The sequence below is a fragment of the Tachyglossus aculeatus genome, chromosome 21, assembly GCF_015852505.1.
Source record: "Tachyglossus aculeatus isolate mTacAcu1 chromosome 21, mTacAcu1.pri, whole genome shotgun sequence".
In the NCBI taxonomy this organism is placed as follows: domain Eukaryota; kingdom Metazoa; phylum Chordata; class Mammalia; order Monotremata; family Tachyglossidae; genus Tachyglossus; species Tachyglossus aculeatus.
Window position 1 is genome coordinate 20,837,199 of NC_052086.1, and position 24,991 is coordinate 20,862,189.

The 24,991-nt window shown below is 46.3% G+C and overlaps 1 protein-coding gene across 3 annotated transcripts in view; it reads right to left on the minus strand.

The window, feature by feature from the left end:
• Positions 1-24,991, minus strand: part of RPH3A (rabphilin 3A) — a 138,190-nt gene that overhangs the window by 93,247 nt on the left and 19,952 nt on the right. Inside the window, exon 2 of one of the 3 annotated variants that reach the window (XM_038762832.1) lies at positions 8,134-8,210. The exons of the other annotated variants lie outside the window; for them this stretch is intronic. The gene's annotated coding sequence lies outside the window, so the exon portion shown is untranslated. The remainder of the gene's footprint in view (positions 1-8,133; positions 8,211-24,991) is intronic. 3 annotated transcript variants of the gene reach the window in all.

Consider the following 24,991-nt stretch of genomic DNA (forward strand, 5'->3'; position numbering starts at 1 on the left):
TATATATGTTTGTATGCATTTATTACCCAATTTATTTATTTATTTTACTTGTACATATTTATTCTATTGATTTTATGTTGTTAATATGTTTTGTTCTCTGTCTCCCCCTTCTAGACTGTGAGCCCACTGTTGGGTAGGGACCGTCTCTATATGTTGCCAACTTGTACTTCCCAAGCGCTTAGTACAGTGCTCTGTACACAGTAAGTGCTCAATAAATATGATTGATTGATTGATTGTTGCGTGACCTTGGGCAAGTCACTTCACTTCTCTGTGCCTCAGTTACTTCATCTGCAAAATGGGGATTGGGACTGTGAGCCCCATGTGGGACAGAGATTGTGTCCAACTCGATTTGCTTGTATCCACCCAGCACTTAGTACAGTTTCTGGCACATAGTAAGTACTTAACAAATACCATTATTATTATTATTATTATTATTATTATTATTATTATTATTTATTATTATTATTATCATTAAAGTTGATGGAAAGGAGTTTCTTTTGAGACTGAGCTCACTGTAGGCAGGGAATGTGTCTACCAAATCTGTTGTAATGTACTCTCCCAATTGCTTAGTATACTGCTATGCACACAATAAGCACTCAATCAATACAGTTGATTGAATGAATAATGCAGAGATGGATGGGTAACCACTGGAGGTTCATGAGGAGTGGGGAAACATGGGCTGAATGTTTTTTTAGAAAAATGATCCGGCCAGCAGAGTGAAGTATGGGGAAAGACAGGACACAGGGAGGTCAGCAAGGAGGCTAATACAGTAATCAAGGTGGGACAGAATAAGTGCTTAGATTAATATGGTAGCAGTTTGGGTGGAGAGGAAAGGGTGCATTTGAGCAATGTTGTGAAGGTAGAACTAAGGATTTAGTGACAGATTGAATATATGGGTAGAATAAAAGCAAGAATTCGAGGATAATGGTCATGGGCTTGTGAGGCAGGAAGGATGGTGGTGCTGTCTACAGTAATGGGAGAGTCAAAGGGCAGACAGGGTTTGGGTAGGAAGATAAGGAATTCTGTTTTGGACAAGTTAAGTTTGTGGTGTTGGCAGGACATCTAAGCAGAGCTGTCCGGAAGGTAAGAGGACATGCAAGACTGCAGAGAGGTTGTGAGATCAGGGCTGGAGATGTAGAGTTGAGAATCATCCACATAGAGATGGTAGTTGAATCCACAGGAGCAAATGAGTTCTCTGAGAGACTGGGTGTAGATGGAGAATAAAAGGGGACCCAAAACTGAATCTTGGGGGGCTCCCCCAGTTAGGGGGTAGGAGGCAGAGGAGGAGCCCATGAAAGAGACTGAGAATGAGTGACCAGAGAGATAGGAGGAGAACCAAGAGAGGATAGTCAGTGTCAGTATAGCCAAGGTTGGATAATGTTTCCAGGAGAAAGGGGCTGTCGACAGCATTGAAGGCAGTTGAGAAGTCGAGGAGGATTAGGATGGCAAGAAGAAGATCATTTGTGACTTTTGAGAAAGTGATTTCTCTGGAGTGAAGGGGTAGAAATCAGATTGGAGGGGCTCAGGGAGAAAACTAGAAGAGAGGAACTGGAGGCAGTGGGTATGGACAACTTGCTCAACGAGTTTGGAGAGGAATGGTAAGAATTAGTCAGTCAATCATATTTATTGAGTACTTACTGTGTGAAGAGGACTGTACTAAGCACTTAGGAGAGTCAGTATAACAATTATAAGAGATACTTTCCCTGCCCACAATGAATTTACAGTCTAGAAGGGGAGACAGACATTATTATAAGTAAATAAGATTATAAATGAATAAATAAATAAAATGGAGATGGGGCAATAACTGGAGGGAGCTGTGGGGTCAAGGGAGGGTTTCTTAGAGCAGTACCCAGGGCAAGCCAGGCAGATGGGGCTCAACAAGGAAGGGAGTCCAGGGATGAGTACAACAGCCCCAAATGGGTACTGTTGGGGCAGTGATGCAAAACATGGCTGGCCTTGCTCTGTGACACCTTTGAATCATACTTTCTGACTTGAAAAGGCTCAGTTGAACATTCATGGGCTCACATACCACTGAGCCACAGCACCTAGAAGGAACAAAGGTGAGCCACCTGGCGCTTCTCTGTTTGGCATGCCTCCCCCTACCTAGGCCAATGTCAACTCAAGGGCTTTTGGGCAACACAGCTCTCAAGTCCCCAAGGCCAGCATTAGCCTGTTTGCTGGCATGCTCAGAGCGTGAATGCTAAACAAGTCAGCAAACAGTGCTAAACAAATCTGCAAATGATAACTCCTCTACTGAGGCATGATGCTGAACAGAAGCCTATGCAATCCTGGGGCTTTTTCTTCCCACCCACCCTCCTCCCTGAATCACCCTGCTGACACCCGGCAGGGTCAGGAAAGCCTACTCTGCCTGCCTCAAGCAATTACCGTTCTCCATAAGATCGCACCAGACCTTGCTCTCCTGAAGAGGTCATTAATTACCAGCCAAACTGCTTTCCCGATTTGAAGTGTTTGTCTAGTAGGCTGTGGAGAGGAACACAGAGCCCCACTCCCTTAATGAATGGGCAGTCAGGCTAATTTCACGTCCCTCAAATGACGTGGGGGTGATATCACTGGGAGCACTGAGAGACATCTCTGCAAACTGATGTGGCCACCCCACACTTAAGGATTCTTCTGTGAACACAACTCATCTGAGCATTTCAAATGACCTAGGATGTATTCTTTCCAGGAAATCTATATTCTTGCCCAGGAGCCATCACTTTGATAGCACGGACTAAGCGGAAAAAGCATGGGACTGGGAGACAGGAGATTTGGAGTCTGATTCTCTCTCTGCCACTGGATATCCGTGTGACCTTGGATGAGTCATTGGCCCTGTGGATAGAGCACAGGACTGGGAATCAGAAGGACCTGGGTTCTAATCCCAGCTCCACCACATGTCAGCTGTGTGGCTTTGGACAAGTCATTTCACTTCTTTGTGCCTCAGTAACCTCATCTGTATAATGAGGATTAAGACTGGGAGCCCCATGTGGGACATGGACTAAGTCCAACCTGATTGGCTTTCATTTATCCTAGTGTTTCAAATAGTACCTGGCACATAGTAAGCCCTTAACAAATACCACTTAAGCAAAATAATAAGCAACCTCCTTGTCCCTCGGTTTCCTCATCTGTCAAAAGGGGATAAGATGCCTGCTCTCCTAACCTCTCAGATTGTGAGCCCTGTGTGGGAGTCCTATGACCGTCTTGTGCCTACATGCTTGGCACATAGGAAGTACTTAATAAATGTCAGAATTGACTAATGGTTGGCTGCCTGTAGCCAGACACTTAACTTGGCACTCTAGCAAGGCACTTCTGCAACTGAAAACACAGGTTTTGATACCTGCTATAAGTAATGATCCTTGATGTGAAATAGCTTTTTATGATATTTGTTATGCATTTATTATGTGCCAGGCATTATACTAAGCACTGGGATAGATATAAGCTAGTCAGGTTGGGCACAATCCATATCCCACATGGGGCTCACAGTCTTAATCCCCATTTCACAGAAGAGGTAATGGAGGCAAAGAGAAGTGAAGTGATCAGCCCAAGGTCACGCAGCAGATGAGTGGTGGAGCTGGGATTAGAACACAGGTCCTTCTGATTCCCAGGACTGAGCTCTATCCACCAGGCCATGCTGATTCTCTTGAGGCTCATCATAAGAAAGGCTGCTTACAAACACGAGCATTAGAATCACTACTGTCATTTCTAGGATGGAATTGTGACACTCCATCCCCTTCCATAGACAGCAAGGTGACTTGCTTGGCCTACGGGAGAATGTCAGGAATGGGAGAAGAATGAGGACTATGGAAATAAAAGCCTATCAGAATAGGCTGAAGATAGTTTAGTCAACCTGCACAGGTCTGTTCTGCCTCACCCTCTGCCCCCAGTCCAGAAGGCTGAGGTACTGTGGCCAAAGAGCTAGTTTTTCCAGCTGACCTGATCCCTGCGTGGTTCTGATATGTTACTGGAATTTGTTTTGGGGCTGGCTTTCTACTTTCTCCTTCCTCTGTGGATCCCGTCATGGAGTTCCATGCCCAGATGTAACAACAGAGTTCTCACAGTCCCAGGAGGGGAAGGCAAAGGCTCTGGGGCAGTTGAGAAGCTCTGAATCCTGGGAGAAATGTTCTAGTTTTGGACCGAATCAAGCAGACTTCTGCAAAATGGTGGTTGGGTGATGTCATCACTTCACCAGGCTTGCCAGCATAGCGTGTGTGATGCTATATGAGTGACAACATTTGTATTTTGAAGTCCGGCCACCCTAGGCTAAGGATCCCAGAAACTGCCTGCAACCAAGTACACTCAAGGGGCCCCTTCCCATGAAACCCAAACAAAAGCCAAAGCTCATTCAATTTGTTTGAAATCCATTGCCTAACTTCAGTCAGGCCTGCAACTTAATTGCTTTCAGGCTGGGGCACCACAGGCCCGTGCTAATTTGTGAGGCTGTAATAGAGAAGAAGTTATAATAATAATAATGACATTTATTAAGCACTTACTATGTGCAAAGCACTGTTCTAAGCACGGGGGGGGGGTTACAAGATGATCAGGTTATCCCACTTGAGGCTTACAGTCTTAATCCCCATTTTACAGATGAGGTCACTGAGGCACAGAGAAGTTAAGTGACTTGCCCAAAGTTACACAGCTGACAATTCGCGGAGTTGGGATTTGAATGGGATTTGAACCCATGACCTCTGACGCCAAAGCCTGTGCTCTTTCCACTGAGCCATGCTATATACTCACCCAGCTGTTCCCTGCTTTTAAAGACTGCAGAGAAGTAACCTGCTCTAATGGTTGGTCTGTTTGTGACCATGGAGATTGCAAGATGTTGCCTGGTCTGTCATGGGCCAATCCCATTCCAGTTTCTGAAGGGTCAGGGTGGGTGGAGGGCGGTTGGTCCTCTTTTTCTCCCATACTGGAGACCTTTGGTGGTTTTTAGAGAATTCTGTTTTAGAAAGATTATGGGTTGGGGCCAAATAGTCAGGAGACCTGGGTTATAATCCTGGTTCTGCCACGTGCCTGCAGTGTGACTTTGGACAGGTCACTGAACTTTTCCTTACCTCAATTTCCTCACCTGTAAAATGAGGGTTAAATATCTGCTCTCCCTCCCCCTTAGACTGTGAGTCCCATGTAAGAATCAGACTGTGTCCAACTTTATTATCATGTTTCTATCCAAGTGCTTAATGCAGTGTTCGGTGCAGAGTAAAGGCTTATTATTGTAATTATTATCATGGAATGTATTATTCAATAAATCATTCGTTGGGCACTTACTGTGTGCAGAGCCCTGTATTAAGCATTCATACTAAGCAATATAACAAACACCTTCCCTGCCCACAATGAGCTTAAAGTCTTGAGGGAGAGGCAGACATTAATTTAAATAAATAAATTACGGATGTGTACATAAGTGCTTTGGGGTGGGGGGCCGTGCTTAGAACAGTGCTCTGCATATAGTAAGCGCTTTACAAATGCCATCATTATTATTATAAAAGGAGCAAGTCAGGGAGACACAAAAGTGAGTGGGAAAAGAGGAAATGAAGGCTTAATCAGGGAAGTCCTCTTGGAAGAGATGTGCCTTCAATATGTCTTTGAACGTCGGGAGAATAATTTGCCTGTTGGATATGAAGAGGGAGAGCGTTCCAGGTCAGAGGTAGGATGTGGGCAAGGGTTAACAGTGAGATAGACGAGATTGAGGTAAAGTGAGTAGGTTGGCATTAGAGGAGTGAAGTGCGTGGGCCTCGTTGTGAGGTGAGGTGAGATGAGGTAAGAAGAACTAGCCTGGCTTAGTGGAGAGAGCACAGTCTAGAGAGTCAGAGGACGTGTTTCAGGATGTGTTTCTAATCCCGGCTCCGCCACTTGCCTGCTGTGTGACCTTGGGCAAGTCACTTAACTTCTCTGTGCCTCAGTTACCTCATCTGCAAAATGGGGATTAAGACTGTGAGCCTCCATGTGAGAGAGGGACAGTGTCCAACCTGATTACCTTGTATCTATCCCAGTGCTTAGAACAGTGCTTGGCACCTAGTAAGCACTTAACAAATACCATTATTGTTATTATTAGGGGGGGCAAGGTGATTGAGTGTTTTAAAGCCTAAGGTAAGGAGTTTTTGCTTGATATGGAGGTGAATGGACAACCACTGGAGAGTCTTGAGGAGCGGGGAAACATGGACTGAATGTTTTTGTAGAAAAATGATCCGGACAGCAGAGTGAAGTATGGGCTGGAGTGGGGAGAGACAGGTGTCAGGGAGTTATTATTGTATTTTCTAAGCACTTGCTATGTGTCAAGCACTGTTCTAAGCACTGGGATAGATAAAAGTTAATCAGGTTGGACAGGCCCCTGCCCCATTGGAGGCTTACAGTCTGAGTAGGAGAGAGAACAAGTATTTAATCCCTATTTTACAGTTGAGGAAACTGAGGCATGGAGAAGTTAAGTGAGTTGACCAAGGGCATAAAGCAAGTAATCGGCAGAGCCGGGATTAGTGCCTGGGCCCTCTGACTCCCATGACCGTGCTCTTTCCATTAGGCCATGCTGCTTCTCTGTACTTCAAAAATTATTATTTTGATATTTAGATGTTCAGAGCCCAAGAGAGTAATGAAAATTTCAGGATTTAAGGAAGGAGCACGTGGAATTTGTTTTCACCTTTTCTTTTAATGTTTGGCTCCAACTCTAGGCTGTAAGCTCCTTGTGGCAAGGGAACTGGTCTATGAACTCTGTTGTATTTCACTCTCCCAAGCGCTTAGTACTGTACTCTGCATACAGTGCTCAATAAATTCCATTGATTGATTGTAATGGGTGGCTTCTCAAGGAAGAAATAAAAGACATCAGAACATGTCTCTTGCTTGAAAGTACTAGCCTGGAACGGGTGAAAGAAAGCTACTTACAGAAAATCTGTCTCTTTTACTCACATTGGGTTAAACTACTGTTCCAGAATCCATGTGGGAGTTTCACTGTTTTCCCTCTAAACAGAAAAAAACCCTACTGTGATTGAAATCTGTTGATATGACCTATAGCATCTCATTAGCACAGGAGCCAAAAAGATGGGCAGTATTTCTAAAACCTTTCCCCAGTGCCCTCTCTTCTCTGACGGAAGATTGGTCAGCCACAGGCCTCGGGGGTTCTTCCGATAGGATCAGGGTTTCTTATGCTCAGCTCGGACTAAGGATGCCTGCATAGCTTCCAGCACCTGCATTTGAATTGCTTCTTCCTGGCTGCAGCAGCCCTGAGGGGCTCGGGCCAAGTGCCAGTCCAGCCAAGGTCCAGCAGTTGTGAGCAAGGGAAACGTAGAAAGACCTGCAGAACGCTCCACTCTCTCAATAACCTTTCCCACCAGTGGAAAAACCTCGGGCAAAACGGACCCTCCTTCTGGCGGGAAGGAGAGAATGGCAGAGAGCCTTCCAACATTTTCCCCACGTCCTGCAGAACAGGATAATCAATCAATCAATCAAATCAGTTTGTATATATTGAGGGCTTACTGAGGGCTTGGGAACATATGATAGAGTTAGTAGACTCCTTGCCCACAAGGAGCTTACTGCCTATGGGGGGAGACAGACATTGAAATAAATTACTGATAGCAGAAATGACAGAGTATAAAGATAGGTAATACGTGCTGTGGGGCTGGGGTGAGTATTAAAGTGCTTAAGGGGTACACAGCCAAGTGCATAGGTGAAGCAGAGGGGAGAGTGGATGGGGAAATGACGACTTGGTGGACTAAGAGGGCAAGCACCCTTGGCATTACCTCACTGGCTCACCCTGTGTCGGCAGGGTAAGAGGACAACGTAAGGGTAAGAGGGTAAGAGGATGCTTACCAAGGGTCAGCAGGGTAAGAGGATGCTTATTCCCATTTTTTGGGTGGAGAAACTGACTAATTTGTCCATTAGTCAAAATGAGGCTGTTGTAGGGGGAACCCTATCCCTGATAGTTTGCCTTTCAGCTCAGGATTAACCCTAGGATAGGATGGAGAAATTTGTTTCAATTGCCCAGCCAGGCAACAGGTATTATTCCAAAAGCTCTCAATCTTCTCCTCCTAACCAGCAGCCAAAAATACGCTTCGGACCTGTGTTTCCGACAAATCTCAGATGCGCAACCGGCAGCCCTGTAGCTTGCTCCCTGTTCTCTGATGCCCTCGTAAAAAAAAAATCCAGGCTGCTTACCAACATTTGAAATTTAACTGGAAGTACTGCACAAGTGACTCCTGGTGACAGGCTCTCTTTCTTGGTTCTTTTCAAATCTGTAGGGAGCGTTTAATGAACAGAAAATGGTGGCCTCTCCAGAAAGATGGCAGTTCAATTCCCTCCGGTCATGTGGTACGGTTGCTAGTGTTAGCTCAGGACCCCATTGTCTCAGGACAGTGGCAGCCTGCTCCATGCCCTCCCCCTTCCCATCCCCCCCCGCTTTACCTCCTTCCCCTCCCCACAGCACCTGTATATATGTTTGTACGTATTTATTACTCTATTTTACTTGTACATATTTATTCTATTGATTTTATTTTGTTAATATGTTTTGTTTTGTTGTCTGCCTCCCCCTTCTAGACTGGTAGCCCGCTGTTGGGTAGGGACCGTCTCTATATGTTGCCAACTTGTACTTCCCAAGTGCTTAGTACAGTGCTCTGCACACAGTAAGCGTTCAATAAATATGATTGAATGCTCCTGCTTGGCCAAAGCAGAACAGGAAGGAAGAACCTCCTTTTTCTAGTAGTGAGCAGTCTGACCTTGTGGAAAGAGAGAGGGCCAGAAGCCCTGGGTTCTAATCGTAGCTCCACCACTCACCTGCTGTGTGACCTTGGGCAAATCACTTAACTTCTCTGTGCCTCATTTTCCTCAACTGGATTCAATATCTGTTCTCCCTCCTACTTAGACTGTGAGCCCCATAGGGGAACAGATTGTCTTGTATCTACCCAGCACTTAGTACAGTGCTTGGTACATAGTAAGCACTTAACAAATACCACAATTATTTTTTATTAAGTCTTCACAGCTCCCACGGGGTCCCACTTTATTCACACTTGCAGTTTTGTGGGGAGAGCCCACTCATTTTGCAGGTTTGGCCTTTCCAGCCGATTCCCAGATCCAGAAATGAATCTGCAGCTAAAGCTCTGAGCCAACCTATGGTCCCTCTCCTTTCCCCTAAAAGCTCCATGCCTCCTGCCTGTTATAGTTTAACCAAAAGACCATTAAAAATTGCTTACTTCCTAGAGGAGCGGCAGGTGTCTAAATATGATTCGCTGCAAGTGTCCTGCCAGAGGTTTTATAAAGCACTTGAGAGGCTGCAGGAAGCCAAGAAGAAGGCATCTGCTCTGCATGAAGTCTGGCCGATACCACCGGTACATCACCTACACTACTTCCTGGAGCCCAGATAAATACGCCTCCTAGAAATACCTGCATGCTTGACTTAGGTAGCATTTCCACGCTCTCCCTCACTCCGCAAAGAAAGTCTCAGCCCAAAGTGAAGTAAGAAAGCAGGCAGTAGCTTCACATAATGATAATGATGATAATAATGGTCTTTGTTAAGCAGTTACTATGTGCCAAACACTGTACTGTAGGTACTGTACTGTATTATATGAGAAGCAGCTCGGCGTAGTATGTAGAGCATGGGCCTGAGAGTTAGAAGGTTGTGGGTTCTAATCCCTGCTCTGCCACTTGTCTGCTGTGTTTGGCATTGAGCAAATCACTTCACTTCTCTGTGCCTCAGTTACCTCATTTGTAAAATTAGGATTAAAACTGTGAGCCCTATATGAAACAGGGACTGTACCCAACCCAATTTCTTATATCCACCTGAGTGCTTAGTACAGTGCCTGGCACATAGTACGCGCTTAACAAATAGCCATAATTATTACTGTTACCCTTGCCTTCCTCAGGCCTGGGCTCAATGGCAGAGAGGTGAGTCCTGGGATACTTCCACTCTGGAGCCAATACTGGTGTCTGCCCCACCCCTTGCCCCCCACCTTTCCACCCGTTGTCCCCCTGCCACCCCCAATGCCACCACGCTGATGCCACAGAGCCCCTTGCCTCTATCCTTTGCTGTCATGGCTGTTTTTTCCTCGTTCCCTCCCCAGATCCAAACTGTGGTCTGAGTTGAACTCCATGTGACTTTGTCAGCTCGGCAGTGCAGAGAGGGTCAACCAGACCACCATGTCACCCCTGTGGCCTGGGGGGAGCCCAGCAACACAGAGAGGGGCCTTCAAGTTGGAGTCAAAAAGATTCCTTCCTCTCCCCATCCCCTCTCACCAGTGGCACACCCCGAGGGCCTGAGCCACCCTCGCTATGGAATGCCCCTGTGCATATCAGGGCTTCCATGCCCACACACCATGCCCCCCATCTCCCACCAGTCTCAGGGGTTAGCTCCATCTGCCCAGGCCCACCATCCCCTTCCCACACCCCCACACCAACAATGAAGGGCCATGGTGCATCCCCAGCCTCTCCCAGAGCCCAGCCCGTGGCATCTCCTGGAGTTGGTGCTGCTGCAGGACACCTCCAACACCGCCCCCCCCCCCCATTGCAGTTTAAGATTGATTCTAGTGCCCGTCTTTCCCCAACGCCTTAGTATTTTGAGGTTTCCTCCCACCCCCATCTCTAGGCCACGTGACACCAAGATGGTAGATTGGATCAAGAGGTGGAGATCAACAGGACCTTTAGAGAAAGGACCAAGAACAATGAAGTGGGACAATTGCAGACTGAAGGATGCCCATTTCCTGCTCAACCACCATCAAGAAGGCCCAGAACCTGACTGATAGCATGGGGACCAAAGATAATTTGTACTTCCAGGACAGGGGAGAATCATCCTCAGGAAGGCCAAGGGGAGCTTATCGTATCAACTAAGCCCAGAATGGATGTGATAAAACCCCTTCCAGGCACCTGGTGTTGTAGCAGTGTGCCAAGGCCTCTTGGGAAGGAATGGGATTAAATATGCCTGATTAGGGTTGAACTGTTGTCTCTTTGTTCTCTAGGCTACACTTCTCTGGGAGGGATAGCATACACTACCTGGCATAAAAACAAGGTAATTGTGTTGGACCCAGTCCCTTTCATACATGGGGCTCACAGTCTGGGAGGGAGAACAGGTATTGAATTCCAGTTTAACAGATGAGGAAAGGGAAGCACAGAGAAGCTAAGTAACTTGCCCAAAGTCACCGAGTTGGCAATTGATGGGTCCAGGATTAGAATTCAGGTCTCTTGATCTCAGTCCCAGGCTCATTCCACAAGGCCATATTGCTTCCCCATAAATGTCCTGCCTCATGTTGCAGCTGGTGGGCTTTAGTCAAAAGGAGCCAGCCAAGACCTTCAGAGATTTATGGCTGGGCAGAATCACAGGACTAGGTCTGTAGCTGGGTCACAGGACTGGAAAACACCTGGTGGGCTAGCCACCCTGAGGGCCAGTGAAGGCTGTGGCTGGCTCCGAGCTCTCAAGGAAGCTTGGTTCCTTTAAGCCATCCTGTTTTCTTTTAATGGGCTCTAGGTAAATAAGGAGTCACATAGAGCCATTTGGGTGAGTGGGAAGACCGAAAAAGCCCCTGCTCTTCAGGTAGCTCAATAAATTCTTTCAGGGTTTTCCAGCCCAAATTTTAGAGTCAGTCCAGCCTGGCAGGGAGATACCATCACCATTCTGCAGTCCAAGCTGATATTTTCTCCTCTTGTTCCTATGAGCACTGCTGGTTGCCTTGCCCTTCCTGTGGAGAGCTGCATTTGTTTGATTATCTAGCTGTATGTGGAAAACCAAGTGCCTACGGATTCAGCAGGGATTTGGGGAGAGCCCCACTGGAAGAGAGAGACAGACTTTTAATAAAACTACAGATAAGGGAAATGGCAGAATAAAAGGATATGTATGTAAGTGCTGTGGGGCTGTGGGTGAAGTAAGTATCAAGTGTTTAAATGGTACAGATTTGAATGTGTAGGCAATAATAATAATAATAATAATCATGGAATTTGTTAAGCACTTATTATGTGCCAGGCACTGTTCTAAGTGCTGGGGTAAATACAAGGTAACTAGGTTGGACACAGTCCCTATTCCACATAAGGTTCCCAGTCTTAATCCCCATTTTACAGATGAAGTAACTGAGGCACAGAGAAGTGAAGTGGTTTGCCCAAGGTCTCACAGCAGACAACTGGCGGAGCCAGAATTAGAACCCAGGTCCTTCTGGCTCCCAGAAGACATTGCAGGCAGAAGGCAATGTAGATGGGAGGATGAATAGGGGTAATGAGAGCTTAGTTGGGGATGGTCTCTTGAAGGAGATGTAATTTTAGGAGGGTTTTGAAGGTGGGGAGAGTGGTGGTCTGTTGAATATAAAGGGGAAGGGAGTTCCAAGCTTGAGGGATAATTTGGGTAGATAAAGTTTTGGCAGTGAGAAAGATGAGATCAAGGTACAGTGAGTAGGTTGGCATCAGAGGAGTGAAGTTTGTGGACTAGGTTGTAATAGGAGATCAATAAGGTAAAATAAGAGGGGGAGAGCTGATTGAGTTTCTTAAAGCTGATGGTAAGGAGTTTCTGTTTGATGCAAAGGGATGGGCAACCACTGGAAGTTCTTGAGGATAGGGGAGACGGACTGACACTTGCTGCCTCCTCCATATCCCCTGCTGGTCCAGCCACTATAGACTGGTTCTGGTATCCACCGAGAACCTTCCCTTAGTGGCTTTTCCAGGTGTGGTCCCTCATGGAATGGTCAATTCTGGGCATGAAGCAGCATCTCCTGCACATTCTCCCCACCTGCCCCAAGTCACCTTCCAGGAGCTGGGCTTCTAGTTGGAAGCCAAGTGCAAATGGAACTACTTGGGTCTCACCAACCAAAGGTGAAGGTCAAACAGGTTCTCTTCTGACTAACCAGTAGCCAGAGAGCTCCTCTCTTCCCACCACAGCCCAAGTCCCACAGGGATGGAGGGATGGGCTGGCAGGGACTAGGGGATCCTGAGCTCACAATCAATCAATCAATCAATCAATCAATCATATTTATTGAGCGCTTACTGTGTGCAGAGCACTGTACTAAGAACTTGGGAAGTACAAGTTGGCAACATATAGAGACAGTCCTTACCCAACAGTGGGCTCATTAATATTAGACTTTGCCATTGCCCCTATTTGTAATATACTTTAATGTCTGCCTCCTCCTCTAGACTAAAGAGAAGAGATCTGGGAGACAGGATACCTGGGTTCTAATCCCACTTCCGCCACATGTCTTCTGTGTGACTTTGGGCAAGTCATTTAACTTCTTTGGGCCTCAGTTTCCTCATCAGTAAAATATGGATTCAATATCTGTTCTCCCTCCCCATCAGATTATGAGCCCCATATAGGAAAGAGACTATCTATGATCTGATTAACATATACCTGCCACAGTGCTTAGTACAGTGCTTGGCACATAATAAGAGCTTAACAGATACCACAGGTATTATTATTACTACTAATAATAAAAAGCTCCTTGAGGGCAGGGATCATGCCTTCTGATTATTATATTGTACTCTCCAAAGTCCTTAGTTCAGTGCTCTGCACACAATAAGAGTTCAATAAATATCACTGATTAACAGTCCTATGAATTTTTTTCCCTTTTCTTACAAATCCAATCCCAGGGCTTCTCTCCCCTGACTATGGAGTCTCTTGTCAGGGATGCTGGCTAAGACTTGGTCCTGAGATTTCATGACCGAGAGAGCCAGAGGGGCAGACTTGATTATCGCGATGGTGGCTTCTGCAGCACCGCTCAACTTCTCTCAGGCTGCCAGGCATGTTCCTGCTGGGGCACGGTGTGTAAAAAGGGAGCAGGTGGGCAGATAGTGGCATGGGGAAGGCAGATTGCCAATGGCGAAGCACGTATGCCTTCTCTGCCCATTCTAGCCAGCTGCAGGAAGGACCGGGACTAGAATTCGGCTCTCTTGGGAAGCAGCAAGACAAAGTGGATAGAGCATGGGCCTGGGAGTTAAAAGGTCAGGGGTTCTAATCCTGGCTCTTTCCCTTGTCTGCTATGTGGACTTGAGTAAGTCACTTCACTTCTCTGTGCTTCAGTTACCTCATCTGTAAAATGGGGATAGAGACTGTGAGCCCTACAGAGGACAGTGACTGTGTACAATCCAATTTTCTTGTATCCACCCCACTGCTTAGTACAGAGCCTGGAACACAGTAAGCACTTAACAAGTAGCACAATTATTAATAAGATGATGATGCTTAGAGCGGCACCCTATCCACTGGACCAAAAGTGGGCTAAAAGAAGAGAGAGAGGGGGCTCCTGGAGTCTCCCTAGGGCTTCCCACTTAAGGATCTCAAAGCAATTTTCAAAAAAGCAGCAGCAGCCATGTCAATGACTATGGAATGAGCAGCCCCCAAGGCCAAGCTTTCCCTCCCAAGACAAGGACTCGAACCTTCCTTTCTGTGTTTAGGTGCTCTGGGAAGCTTCATTGGCAGGCAAACATTGGTAAGACACCTTAGGGTGGTCACTTTCCTCACCAACAGGTCCCCAAGGACTAGGCCCCCTGGATGCATTTGATATTCTCCACACTCCTAACCCCACAGCACTTATTACATATCTTAAAATTATATGTTAAAAATTATTTATTCATATTAATATCCATCTTCCCCTCTAGAATGTAAGCTCGTTGTGGGCGGGGAATTTGTCCGCCAATTCTGTTGAATGGTGCTCTCCCAAGAGCTTAGAACAGTGCTCCGCAGGTAGCAAGTGCTCAATAAATACAATTGATTGATTGATTGATAACCAATGTCAAGGTCCCAGAGACAGCTTGGCTGTTGGGAAGCAGTGTGGCCTAGAGGAAAGGAACATGGGTCTGAATCAGGAGACCAGGGTTCTGATCCCAGCTCCACCACTTGCCTGTTGTGTGATATTGGGCAAGTCATTTCACTTTTCCAGACCTCAGTTTCCTCCTCTATAAAGGGGGGATATGATCCCAGTTCTGCCTCCCCCTTAGACTGTGAGTCGCATGTAGGAAAGGGAGTGTGTCTGATTTGACTGTAGTTATTCCAGCACCTAAGTACAGTGCTTGGTGCACAATTAGTACTTAACAGATTTCACTATTATTATTACTATCATTGCTGCTGGTTCAATCTCTCATCCTATCCCGACTGGATTACTGCATCAGCCTCCTCTCTGATCTCCCATCTTCCTGCCTCTCCCCACTTCAGTCTATACTTCACTCTGCTGCTCTAATTATCTTTGTACAGAAATGCTCTGGGCTTGTCACTCCCCTCCTGAAAAATCTCCAGTGGTTGCCTGTCAGCCTACGAATCATGCAAAAACTCCTCACTCTCAGCTTCAAGGCTCTCCATCACCTCGCCCCCTCCTACCTCACCTCCCTTCTTTGCTTCTACAGCCCAGCCCGCACCCTCCACACCTCTGCCGCTAACCTTCTCCCTGTGCCTCATTCTCGCCTGTCCTGCCGTCGACCCCCGGCCCACATCCTTCCCCTGGCCTGGAATGCCCTCCATCCACACATCCACCAAACTAGCTCTCTTCCTCCCTTCAAAGCCCTACTGAGAGCTCACCTCTTCCAGGAGGCCTCCCCAGACTGAGCCCCCTTTTTCCTCTCCTCCTCCCCATCCCCCTGTCCTACCTCCTTCCCCTCCCCACAGCACTTGTATATATTTGTACAGATTTATTACTCTATTTATTTTATTTGTACATATTTACTACTCTATTTATTTTGTTAATGATGTTCATATAGCTATAATTCTATTTATTCTAATGGTTTTGACACCTGTCTGCATGTTTTGTTGTCTGTCTCCCCCTTCTAGACTGTGAGCCCGTTGTTGGGTAGGGACCGTCTCCATATGTTGCCAACTTGTACTTCCCAAGCGCTTAGTACAGTGCTCTGCATGCAGTAAGCACTCAATAAATACGATTGAATGAATGTAATGGAACTACCTTAAGGATAGTAAGCCTAGAAATAGCACATCCCAAAACAGTACAAACAGAAATGCACCAGTCAGAAAAATCCCCAGTAAATCAGAATGCTTTCTCCCAGTCATAGCCAACAGCCTCTGGAAAGAGAAATGAGCCCAAGGGAAGATGGGAGCAGAGGTTCAAGTTCTTGGGAGCTTCTGGGTGTCTCCTTGGTTATTCCTGATTGATTGATTATTCTCTGTTTGGTTCAGCCAGATCCCTGGCACCGCCCTGCTGGGCTGTGTGCTGGCAGTGAGCTGGGCAAAAGGGCTAGGAAATAAAATCTGCCAGGCACAGAGGGCATGGCAGGGGGTTTGGGTTCATTTGCTTATAGGTTAGTTTAGAGATCCCAGCACTTGTCCATCTGCGTAAGTCAGATTGCAGGCCCTAGGGCAGAGTCCCTGTCCCCTAGTAACTGGGGGCCTCAGCAAATGTTAAATAACCTATCCCTCTCTATCTATCTATCTGTCTATCTCTCTAATCTATCTATCTCTCATCCTATCCTGACTGGATTACAGCATCAGCCTCCTCTCTGATCTCCCATCTTTCTGTATCTCCACCCTTAAGTCTATACTTCACTCTGCTGCCCTGATTATCTATGTAAAGAAATGCTCTGGGCATGTCACTCCTCTCCTCAAAAATCTCCAGTGGTTTCCTGTCAGCCTACGAATCAAGCAAAAAGTCCTCACTCTTGGCTTCAAGGCTTTCCATCACCTCGCCCCCTCCTACATCACCTCCCTTCTCTCCTACAGCCCAGCCCACACCCTCCACTCCTCTGCCGCTAACCTCCTCCCTGTGCCTCGTTCTTGCCTGTCCCGCCGTTGACCCCTGGCCCATGTCCTTCCCCTGGCCTGGAGTGCCCTCCCTCCGCACATCTGCCAAACTAGTTCTCTTCCTCCCTTCAAAGCCCTATTGAGAGCTCACCTCCTCCGCGAGGCTGTACCAGACTGAGCCCCCTTTTTCCTCTCCTCCTCCCCCTCTCCCCCTCCCTACCTCCTTCCCCTCCCCGCAGCACTTGTATATATTTGTACAGATTTATTACTCTATTTATTTCATTTGTACATATTTACTGCTCTATTTATTTTGTTAATGATGTTCATATAGCTATAATTCTATTTATTCTGATGGTTTTGACACCTGTCTGCGTGTTTTGTTCTGTTGCCTGTCTCCCCCTTCTAGACTGTGAGCCCGTTGTTGGGTAGGGACCGTCTCTATATGTTGCCGACTTGTACTTCCCAAGAACTTAGTACAGTGCTCTGAACACAGTAAGCACTCAATAAATACGATTGAATGAATGAATAATGCTCCAGATTCCCCTGAGGGTACTAACCCAGTTCCTGGCCAGACATCCCTGCTGGGCTCCCAGGCTGAGACTTTTGGCAGTGAGGTGAGAGTAAAAGACCCCAGATCTTCTTTCTTTTCCCCACCTTCCCCCTTTGGGGCCCTTCCACACTCCACAGCAATCAATCTCAGGTGGGAAGAAGTAGCCCTTGAGAAGTGGGGCTTTTCTTGTCAACCACTGAAGCTTCACTTCTCTCCCCTCTAGACTTTAAGCTTGTTATAGGCAGGGAATATGTCTAATATATTGTTGTGTTGTACTCTCCCAAATACTTAGAACAGTGCTCTGCATACCATAAGTGCTCTTTCACCTAAGCCACTCTACTTCTCAACCACCCAGCCAACATACACTTCATTCCTCTAATACTAATCTACCTGTACCTTGATCTCCCCTCACTGTTGCCTCCTTGCTCACATCCTTCCTCCTGCCTGGAATTCCCTCCCCCTTTATATTGAACAGGCAATTACTCTCCTCATCTTCAAAACCTTACTCAGGGAAGCAACATGGCTTAGTTGATATAGCACAGGCCTGGGAGTACCGGCTCCACTACATGTCTGCTGTGTGACCTAGGGCAAGTCACTTAATTTCTCTGGGCCTCATGATCTCATCTGTAAAATGAGGATTAAAAGTGTGAGCCCCATGTGGGACAGAGAGTCTGTCCAAACTGATTAGCTTGTATGTACCCCAGCACTTAAAACAACGCTTGGCACATAGTAGGTGCTTAACAAGTACCATAATTATTATTACTATTATTCTAATCATATCTCCTCTCAGAAGTCTTTCCTGGCTAACTTCTCATCTCCCCATCCTAGTCTCTCTCCCTTTAATCATTGCTTATGCCTTGCAGTCCATATCTACTAAGCAATTTGATACTCACCCAATGCTCAAAGCACTTTTGAACCGTCTTATACTCCACTGTTTCCCCTACTTGAAAGTTATCTCAATGTCTTGTCTCCCCTGGTAGATTGTAAACTTTCTGCATGCAGGGATTGGGTCTACTCAATCTCTTGTAGTCTCCCAAGAATTTAGTATACTTGAGGCCTTTGGGCTGTGATGATAGTGAGATTGGGTATTCTGAGGTGGGAGCATTACATTCCTCTGAGAAGGGAAAATTCTGAATTTCGTTGAAAATGCACCTCAGAACTAGGGCCTGGGGGAGAGTCTGGTCTACTGTGAGGGTGAGAAGGGGGCAGGGTGCCTCCCTCCATCCACGCTTAGCCTCTAAGCAGCAATCTGGACCATCTCCCCAGCCTCCCATTCCCCATTTTCCATCAGCAGAACTTTACATCAGCAAAATCCTCCGGGCTGGGTCAGAAGGCGGCCCACTCCTCTGCCTGGCCCACTCCTCTCCCTTGCTTTCTGCTCCAGCTCCTGGAACCACTTAGGGCATCAACACTTCCCTCAGAGTGGCCTGGGAACCTGAGCACTGCACCCTTGACTCGACCTGCCTGGTTATTGTCAAAAATCAAGCAGACGCGGACTTTCTGCCCTTGTGTGTCTCAACTTTAAAAATAAGAAAATTGGCATTGCTGTCAGTTGTGGACAAACTGGAATGAAGAGAGAATTGGTTGCCCCCCATTGAGCACACACACAAAGCACTTTGCATTTGCAGAGGACTTAGCTTTCATCTCTCCTACTGGACCTCACAGCAACACCCCGGGGACAGGGTGGCATCACCTCCTCCATTCACAGATGAGGCAACTGAGGCACAGAGATGGAGAAAGACTCCCTGGATCACCTAGCTCACCTGTGACAGGAAGGGATTAGCCCTCCTGAGAGCTGTCTGCCACTCTTTATCTTTCAGGGTCTACAACAGTTACCGGAGTTACCCATCCCTAGGAGCCCCTCTCCTCTCCCAGACAGGATTTGGTGCAACTCTGGCTGGGAAGGACAGACGATGGAAGCTAAGATTTTTTTCTAAGCCAGCGGGGCATTGCCCAGACAATTAAGGCTCAGCAATAATAAACAGCACTAATTAAAAATGAAACTAAATACTTAGAGAGACAAATGAGGCAGTAGCTTTAAGAGCTGGGCTGAGAGAGCTGGTATTAATTAAAATGAAGGGACTTTTTTCAAGTCCAGCCATTTCATTCTTTGAGGGAGCCATTTAGCTTTCCTGGTCTCTATGGCTAGATTGTGCACTCCGCACACAGTAAGTGCTCAATAAAGGTTATCCATTGATTGACTGTGCTCCATGGAGTTGAAGGAACATACGTCAAGCTTGTCAGAAGTCCTTGGGGCTCCCCAAAGGACTCTTCCTCTCAGTGACTTTGGAAGCTTTATGAACAAAGGGGTCCTTAGAAATAATAATAACAATTATAATTATGGTACTTGATGAGCTCTTACTATGTGCCAAGCACTGTTCTAAGCACTGTTCTAACTCATATACGAGTTGGCCACAGTCTCTGTTCTTAATCCCCAGTTTACAGAGAGGTAGCTGAGGTCCAGAGAAGTAAAGTGTCTTGCCCAAGGTTATACAGCAGACAGGTAGCGGAGCTGGGATTAGAACCCAGGTCCTTCTGACTCTCTTTCCCCCACACACCTGGTCTGCAACCCTAGCTATGGGTCTGCCTTCAACTGGGATCTTAGGAAGCAGGTGGGATCCTGTGAGCCCAAGGGACCCTGGATCAAGCTCCACTTCCCCCGCCACCCAAATACACACACCTAAAATGCCCCTGGGTCCTTGGCCCTGGGCACAGTTGGTGTTTCAGGGGCAGTGTTCAGAGCCAGGTTTAAAGAAGATGTAAAACCTCTTACTACAGGTTTTCCAAGTGAGTTATTGGATGCAGCCCAGCCACAGCTGCTGCAGAGCTGGGTGCACTTAGAAGAAGGAAACTGCTTCTGCAAGGGGGTGAAACTGAGCCCAGGGCAGAGAAATGCAAGCCCGGAGGGTCCTGTCAGGCTGAGGTCAGGTGGCTCACCCCAGGGCAGGTGTGGCTGCTGCTGTCATCGTCACCACCTGTCAAACAGAAGCTCCTGCCTCAGTCATCTGGGGAACAGGTGAAGTTGGGGGCTGGGGGAAGTGGCCCCAGAACCCCCTTGAGGAACCTGGACACTGAGATGCCCTGGGCATCTCAACCCTCTAGTTCAGAGATGCAGCATCAACAGACTCTGGGAAGGCTCTCTCCAGTGTTCCCAGGAAAAAGGCAATTCTGGTGGAAAAAGCCAGTTTCCTTGAGAAAATGTAAATGTTTTCCCAAGGTCCCTGCTCTCACCTCAGCATCTGCTACATTATTGTGTTTAAAAAAAAAAAATTGATTTTTTTTTCAGAATAGGAAAATGTGATTAGTCAGGTCCCTTGCTTTAAAACAAATCACTTAGCCTAGCAGACTTTGGCTCCCACTTAGATCCACACTGCAGCAAAACTCAGGCCTACTAGAATTTTATATGTGTATGTGTGTGCGCATATGTGTGTATGTATTTGAAGAAGCCACTATCAACACTGAAATTCACTAGAGAATGACTGCATGGCTGAAAAGGGAAAAGCAGGAGCCACAATCCTGGCCACATTGTGCACACAAAAAGTGGCAGCCAACTCATTTCTATTAATAAGGCCACAGAATTACTGGGTAAGGAGAGACCAGGTCATCCCCCTGTCTCCAGACCACAACATGTTAAGCATTTCAGCATTCCAGACAGACGAGCACCAGTACTAGCATTTTTCATCCCAACCCCGCAGACCTTAAACCAGCCATGAAAGCCACAGAAAACCCTGGAAACCAGCAGTGGAACTAAAAGGAACATTAATATCCTCTGCTTTTTCCTTTTTATGCCCTTTAGTGGATTTTTTATGGAAATATTGGTTAATGAGGGCCCCAACACTGAATGGGTTTGCTGCAGGTAGGCACTTCCTTGTGTCATAGTGGAAGGAGCAAAGGATTAAAAATCAGGAGACCTGGGTTTTAGTCTTGGCTCTTACACTTGCCCGCTGTGTAACCCTGGGCAAGTCACTTAACTCTTCTGTGCCTTAGGTTCCTCATCTGTAAAATAGGGATGTAGCATCTGTTCTCCTGCCCACTTAGACTGTGAACGCTGTAGGGGACAGGGACTGTGGCTGATCTGCTTTGTACAGTGCTTGGCACAAAGTAAGCACTTAATAAATGCCATCATTAAAGAAGGGGAGATGTGGCATTGGAAAATATGGGGGAACAGGGGCAATTTTTTGGAAGCTTTTCCTCAGTTATCACTGACTATGCATGTAGGCTCAGCCCTGCAAAGGAGTTGAGTGAATAAAAGGAAAGGAAAGAAATGGAAAACTCCACTATCATTCTATTCTTCTTCCTTACCTGATACAACATGCCACCTACCCTCAGGCCTGGAGCCTAGAATTGTGCACGGAAATCAAGGGCCAGCCTACTAGCTCTGGAGGAAGAAGCAGTGTGGCCTAATGGGAAGAGCACAGGCCTGGGAGTTAGAGAACTTGGTTTTTAATCCTGGCTCTGCCACTTGTCTGCTGTGAGGCCTTGGGCAAGTCACTTAACTTCTCTCTGCCTCAGTTACCTCATCTGTAAAATATGGTTTAAGACTGGGAGCCCCATGTGGGACAACCTGATTATCTTGTATCTAACCCAGCACTTAGTACAGTGCTTGGCACGTAATAAGTGCTTAACAAATTCCATTTAAAATGCTTATATAAATATAGCATGGCAAAAACTGGTGAAGATGATTAAAGCTAATGGAAAAGAGTTTTAATTTGATACTGAGGGAGTTGGGCGGCTCTTGGAGATTTCTGAAGGGTGGAGCCAGGCATGTATTGAAGAAATTTCAGGAAGATAATCTGAATAGCAACATAGAGTATGAACCCAAATAGGGAAAAGTGGGAAGCAGGGAGACCAGTCAGTGCACTGATCAATCAAGCAATAATATTTATTGATCACTTAGTATGTGCAGAATACTGTACCAAGAGTTTGGAAGAGTATAATGCAACAGAGTTAGTAGACCCTTTCCTCAAAGATCTTAAAGTCTAGTGATTCCCATCTCTTAAACATCTTTCTCTATGAATTTTATCTTTAGTCACTTTTATATTGATCTCCACCTTTTCCTTCCATCATTCGCTATTGAATCCTGTTTAGCATTCCCAACCACATCACCACAATCGTAAAGGGATCCTGCCCCTTTCTCTGTTTTGTTGCAGCGAGCTTGAATAATTTGTAGGGCACTATCTTGACAAAAATAGACTGGCACTTTGTATTATTGAAAAGAACAGTTTTTAGAGATTTTTTTCCTGAAAAATACCTCCTTTTCTCATTCAAATTTGCCTCTCTGAGATGGGGCTTACACAATCTATTGAGCCACTGAGCATAGCTCTGTCAAATGACAATACGTGATCAAAAACATGTCTACCAATTCAGTTGCACTGTACTCTCAAGTGCTTAGCACAGTGCTCTGCACCCAGTAAGTGCCCAGAAAATACCACTGATGATAAAGAAAAAGGTAAAGAACAGTTCTGAACCAGAGTTTCGACACAGGCAAGGTCCTTAGGCTGCCTAGGCCCCCATTAGGCAAAGCCAGGCAACGTGGGATAAGAAGCCAGGCCATCGATGTGACCTGGAGACCTGGTCAGAGTTCACAAGCTAATGATGCTCTGGCAAAAGCAGGTGAACCCTGAGGCCTAAGCCCAGGTGATGATGATGGCATTTATTAAGCACTTACTATGTGCAATGCACTGGGAAGGTTACGAAGTGATCAGGTTGTCCCACGGGGGGCTCACAGTCTTAATCCCCATTTTACAGATGAGGGAACTGAGGCACAGAGAAGTGAATTGACTTGCCCAAAGTCACACAGCTGACAATTGGCAGACCTGGGATTTTTGACAGAGCCAGGATTTGAACCTATGACCTCTGACTCCAAAGCCTGTGCTCTTTCCACTGAACCACGCTGATAATCAAGATCCCACAGACAACTCCAACAGGGATGCTCTATTGGTTTCTCTCCAAGCCACTTGCTCCATTCTGATTCATCCTTCCCAATTAGTAAGCAAAAAGCAGTGGCAGAATTCAAAACCTTCCCCAGGCCAAATGCACAGCTATCCACCTGGTCCCCATTTTAGGAATATCTCTTCTCCACAGCTCAGCTGGGAAAGTACCAGAGAGGATTTGAAACTCTAAAGGAAGAGTCAGAGAGGAAGACCAGAAGCAGTATGGCCTAGTGGAAAGAGCACAGGTCTGGGAGTTAGAGGACCTGGATTCTAATCGGTCAGTCAATCATATTTATTGAGCACTTACTGTGTGCAGAGCCTATTCTGAGTGAGTATTGGGGAGAATAAAATATAACAACATAACAGACACATGTTGGCTCCATCACTTGTCTGCTGTGTGACATTGAACGAGTCATTTAAAGTCTCTGTACCTCAGTTTCCTCATCTTTAAAATGGAGATTAAGACTGTGAGCGCCATGTAGGACAGGGACCGTATCCCATCCAGTGTCTACACTAGTGCTTAGTAGAGTGCCTGGAACATAGTAAGTGCATAACAAATACCACAGTAATTATTATTATTATTATTATTAGTAGTAGTAGTAGTCGTAGTATTATGACCAATGACTTCTAAGCTGCACTTCCTCAAAAGATTTGCCCCTCACTGCTTCCCATTACCCTCCAAAAGAATGTCCATTTTCTCCTGCAAAATAGTAGTAATAACAATCGGTCATTCTAGAATGTGAGCCCACTGTTGGGTAGGGACCGTCTCTATATGTTGCCAACTTGTACTTCCCAAGCGCTTGGTATAGTGCTCTGCACACAGTAAGTGCTCAATAAATACGATTGAATGAATGAATGAATGGTATTTACTGAGCACTTATGTGCAGAGTAAGGTACTAAGCATCTGGGAGAGTATAATACAACAGTATTAGTGGACATGTTCCCTGTTTATAACGGGCTTACAGTTTAGAGGGGGAGGGACATATTAGTAATAGTATTTACTAGGTGCTTACTGTGTGCAGAACATTGTTCTATCAATCAATCAATGGTAATTATTGAGCACTTACTGAGTGCAAAGCATTGTACTAAGCATTTAGGAAAGTAAAGTACAATAAAGTTGGTAATGATATCTGGGAGAGAATACGTATGAAGCAGTGTGGCCTAGTGGAATAAATATGGGCCTAGGAGTCAGAGGACCTGGGTTCTAATCCCCACTCTGCCACTTGTCTCCTGGGTGACCTTGGACAAGTCACTTAACTTCTTTGTGTCTCAGTTACTTCATCTATAAAATAGGGACTAAAACTATGAGCCCCATGTGGGACATGGACATGGACAGGGTCTGGCCTGATTATCTTGTATTTACCATAGCGCTTGGTACAGTGCCTGATAGTAAGCACTTAACAAATACAATTTAAAAAATACACGGGTGGGAAATATTGGAGGCAGGCCCAGGATGTATTTCAAAGGCCAGGCCCCACCCCAGTGGGTTAGGGCTCCGAAAGCCAGTGCAGTCAAGGGCCTTCAGCCTGCTGCTGCTCCAAAGATGGCAAACCCAGTGCTCTACACTCTTCTTTTTTCTTTAGAACAGGAGAAAGCATGAGTGGCAGAAGTTGGGGAGAAATGCCTTTTCCCTGAAGTGGTAAGATGGGGCAGAACTCTAAGTTCAGGGAGGGTTTGTGATGGAGTAGCTGATGAAAGGTGTGAGAGATGCCAACCCAACCTCTTTGGCTGCCCTTACCTGAGCTCAGTGGCAGAGATGAGCCCGGAGATCATGGGAGGGCAGGAGGCCCATTGACAGACCTCATGAACTGTGGACAAGGAGATGTATGGGACAGAACCCGCCTTACACCAGCTATCCTGACTAACAGGATACCTTCTGGGCTCCATTTTGTAGAT